Genomic DNA, 5108 nt, shown 5'->3' with positions numbered 1-5108 from the left:
AACAAAAGTTTCACAAACATACAAACAATATAAAGTCTTCTTTCTAGTTTGGAATTTCCTTAATATCTTATCGAGGGTTCACGATGAGCGAGTTGATTACAAGTTGACGTAAGTTTAATGCACTTAACGTGAAGCTAGCTAGCTTTGTCCTTCGTTATTTATAAGCCACATACACCAGGTTTTTCACCGTGACGTTTTGTAATGTTTTCGTAAAAATACCAATGTCCGATGAGAATCCACTGACGTTAAATGATTTGTAATGTCCGAACTTTGTAAATGCTCCTGGACAAATATCTGAAGTTTTCTGATTGATAAGCGTTATAACAATCACAGTTATAGCTTCCGAAGTTTATAGCACACTGACTATAGCAAGCAAATAATAGATACTACTTTTGGCGAGTCGCGTTGGTTATATTGATAGGCGTGAGGAGGTTTTCTAGAAATTTAAGTTTTACGTAAAAATACTGACACTAACAGCAGCATTTACGTACACATATTGTTGATTCTTACTCTCGAGAATCTTTTACAACTTTGGAGAATAGACGGAGTTTCGCAATATATATTTAACAGTATAAGCCATGTATGTTTTTAAATATAAATTTAATCCAAACAAACGTTGGTATTAAAATAAATATATGTAATAATAAATTCGTTACATGGGACAGTGGGTGCGCTATAAATGTGACGGTCAAATCCAACTATTGTTTCAAATATGAGTAGTCCAAGAGTTGGCGGTGGGTGCTGTTTATCTAGTTGCATTCCTTCTGTAATCTACTCTATTAGTTTAAAATTAGGGGCGGCTATGCGAAGCTAGCCCATTGTGTAGTTTTGTGCAAATGTTCTGAAACAAACGAGAAAACTAGGGTATCTTTCATGCTGCCAAGTTTGTTTGAGGTTCAGCCTGAATTCCGTTTCAGTTTTGGCATGATTAGTAGAGAGTGATATGTATACAAAAAAAATCATGTTTTAAAGCTGGTTATGAATGGGATTGTTTGAAACAAAGTGAGGTAACTTGAAACTTGATTATTCAAGCACAAGATTTAACCTAATTCATCCGATTTCACAGAGTTCGTTACACTTAGAAACTGGAATATCTAAATAAGAAAAAAAGTTCCGTTCATTTAACCTAAATTATCTTATCGATGAAACAATAACAAGAAAACTATCATATGTAGCAATACTCACAATAACAAGTATCCCAGAATAAACCCAATTCTCACATAAAGTTATTTAAAAGAAAAAAACAACAACACTGGTTTGATAGAAATGCAAACATTTTCCCTTTAAAATCCTCGTAGTATTCTAATCAGCTGTGTTTAACCCTTCTAGTGTCTTAATTTGGGGTGTGAAATCACTCTAGTATTTCGGTTTTGTGTGTGAAATCATTAGCGTCTCAGTTTGGTGTGTGAAAAACATGTGGTATAAGTTCCTTTAAAATCATCGTAGTATTCTAATCAGCTGTGTTTAACCCTTCTAGTGTCTTAATTTGGGGTGTGAAATCACTCTAGTATTTCGGTTTTGTGTGTGAAATCATTAGCGTCTCAGTTTGGTGTGTAAAATCACTAGCGTCTCAGTTTGGTGTGTAAAATCACTGTGCTGTCTCAGATTGGTGTGTAAAACCACTATACTTTCTTAGTTTGGTGTGTGAAAAAACATGTGGTATAAGTTCCTTACATCTGTTTTTAAATATCAGTAATATGTTGTACACGATAGCATATCGTTATAAATAGTCGTTGACTATTCTTTTTGAATAAGTGTTGCCATTTTGACCTTTATGTATCACTGACCCACTCCGGAAACAAAAATACTAGCTTGCTAGTTCCCCATTTCTTGTGACTGATATCTGAATTAATACAAATAGACTAGCAACAGATTCATTCGACGGGATCGAAGTTTAATGATAAATAACGAAACGACGTGAGCAACAACGAACATTTGATACGTGTGTGTACAGTAACAAACATTTAATTATTGAACGTTTCGGAATATACATATTCCATCTTCAGCAAGCTATATTGAACTGGGTAAAATGTTAGGAACAAAAATTTATGAAGTTCAAACATTTTATAAAGAATAATTAAAGTACAGAATAAAAGGATGAACTAAATTTAAATATACACAAATAAAGAATAGGATAATGCAACAATTGTAACAATATTATACAAGTGTTCAGAACAGACTTAACTCTAGTGAAGTTGTGTTGTTATTTAAAGTTGGGAGTTCATTTATGATAAATAAACTTTCTTTAATTAAAAGTTCAATGGTGGATGATCCAGATGATATGACTTTGAAATTCGTAATCAAGATGGGGTGGTTGTTGTTTTCGCTATGTGTGCGAATAGTTGACTTTGATGGATTTGATAGTTGTTTTTTACCAGTTCTGCTTGATACTCTCATATGTTCGCAGACTCGCAGGTGTAATTGGCATATAGTTTAGCCAATGTAAGTGGCATTACAGCCACCACATGTGTATTTATGTATTATCCTTGAACTTTTAGAGGTAGGTAATAGGTCTTTAGATCTGAATACATTTTGTATTTTGAAAGGTGAGTTAAATATCATTTGTAGTTGAACTTGGGGATAAAACGTTTTAATAATTCTTAACATTTCTGACTTCATTATGAAACTTTGTTTACCTAGAAAGGGAATGATGAATCTTAACGGGTATTTGTTAACAGTGTATGGTTTCAAATTTGTGAGAAAGGAACTTCAGTGTTAGGGCTTGAATAAAATGCAAGGGATAGCCGTTGTTTATTAGAATGTTCTGTAAGGTGGTGATTTCGGTATGAAAAGAGAGATAGTTAGAACACAGGTTATATGCTCTATTGAGTATAAGGTTACGTTAAAGGATTCCAAAATAAAACTGTCGAATCAAGTATGTAAGACTGTATATTTTTTACGATGAACAGATGTTGTGAAATGGTTATATAATCTGCTGATTTGGATATAAAGAAAAGGCAATTTACCGATTATTTTTCCAGTTTCACAAATAAAATTAATGTTAGGATGCTTCGAATGTAAATAATCCAAGAATTGTTTGATGTGATTAAGAGCTTTGAAAGAGTAAAATTGTATCATCAAAATACCTTGTATATATATAGAGCCGGTTTGTATTCAGCGGGACAGGTGTCTAACCAAAAACACTCATAGTAACAAAAGAATATGTTAACGAGAGACGGCCCTAAAGGTGACCCCATTGCCACGCCAACATTTATTTGGTCATATAGCTGACCGTTGAAGACAAAGTTATTATACTTGAGGGCAAGGTTAAGTAATTCTTGGAACTGTTGGCGATTAAAGCGTGTGTACGTTACATTTGTGTTGGGGAAAAGTTCAGATCCATCAGAATACACAATTAACACACATAGTGAAAACAACAAACACCCCATCTTGATTATGAATTTCAAAGTCATCTCATCTAATATTGAACTTTTAATTAAAGAAAATTTATTTATTATAAATGAACTTCCAACTTTAAATAATAACACAGCTTCACTAGAGCTAAGTCTGTTCTGAACACTTGTATAATATTGTTGCATTATCCTATTCTTTATTTGTGTAGATTTAAATTTAGTTCATCCTTTTATTCTGTACTTTAATTATTCTTTATAAAATGTTTGAACTTCAATTTAATTAAAGAAAGTTTATCTATTATAAATGAACTCCCAACTTGAAATAATAACCCAACTTCACTAGAGTTAAGTCTGTTCTGAACACTTGTATAATATTGTTACAGTTGTTACATTATCCTATTGTTTATTTGTTTGTCTTATAATTTACTTCAACCTTTTATTCTGTATTTTAATTAATTTTTATGACATATCTAAACTTTATAAATTTATACCTAATAATTTATCATGTTCAATATAGCTTGCCGAAGATGAAATGTGTATATTCCGAAACGTTCAATAATTAAATGTTTGTTACTGTACACACACGTGTCAAATGTTCGTTTTTGCTCCCGTCGTTCTACTGTTCATCATTAATACAAATAATATGATAAATAATAGGTGTTATAAATCAAATAAAACAAGTAAATAATATTATGCTATTTATTAATACTTATCTTAAATAAAATTATTAATAATTACAATTCACTTACTTAGTCTAGTTCACACCATAACAGTCATTGTTTATGGAAACAGCTGTTATAAAAAGCGCCTAGACCACTGTATGTCAATCACATACAAGCCATTGTAATGAGTCTTGGTGTTTGGCAGTAAGCCTTGTCGGTGTTGGATATAGTAGATGTAAAGTGGTTGAAATATTATAATATGTCGTTCTTTGCTTTCATTTATAATTTTTATAGACTTAAATAAGTCGAGCTTTGTTTATTTTTGTTAAATAAGGAAATACTGAGCAGATAAGAGTAGAATATTTCCAGTAAACTATTGCGTTTTATATATATATATATATATATATATATATGACAAATCTGTGTCATATATATATAAATTATAGAAGACTCCAGTCAAAAATCACTAAATAACAGTATGTTTCATCCAGCAAAAAACTGGAACATCTAGTTAACATTTGCACACTATAAGTGAAAAAAAAAACATTTTAACAGGTTTCATACACACATATTAGATCGTCAAGAAATTAATGTCGCCTTTTTTAGATGAAAAAAAACGAACAACTTATATATCAAAACAAAACATTCGTTAACTGAAATAGTCTCAATTCCTATGGATGATGCTTTTTCATCTTACACTCAGGTTGTTAATGCCCTGATTAAAGAAATCATTTGGCTTTGAAGCAAAAAACATGTCGATGTTCTCTTTAGCACCTTCCACATTTGCATAAATCTTCCCATTAAGATGGTGTTGCAGCGAACGAAAAAGATGGTAATCTTATGGTGCCATATTGGAGAATATGGTGTGTGGGGAGAATTTCCCAACCTAACTCCATAATCTTGTGTTGCGTCAAACATGCCACAAGTGAACGTGCATTGTCGTGGAGAAGAATACTTTTCCGATTGACGAGTGAAGGGCGTTTTTAATGAAGGACTTGACTTAAACGTTCCAGTTGCCGACTATAGATCTCTGCATTGACAGTTCGCTGTGGATTGAGGAGTTCGAAATGGATTACTCCTTTGATGTCCCACC

General features: G+C 32.1%; 1 protein-coding gene across 1 annotated transcript in view; it reads left to right on the top strand.

The window, feature by feature from the left end:
- Positions 1-5108, top strand: part of LOC106460971 — a 12030-nt gene that overhangs the window by 1739 nt on the left and 5183 nt on the right. The gene's annotated exons all lie outside the window — the stretch shown is intronic.

Source organism: Limulus polyphemus, unplaced genomic scaffold, assembly GCF_000517525.1.
Source record: "Limulus polyphemus unplaced genomic scaffold, Limulus_polyphemus-2.1.2 Scaffold872, whole genome shotgun sequence".
NCBI classification, from domain to species: Eukaryota; Metazoa; Arthropoda; class Merostomata; order Xiphosura; family Limulidae; genus Limulus; species Limulus polyphemus.
This window is presented reverse-complemented; position numbering and strand designations above follow the sequence as displayed.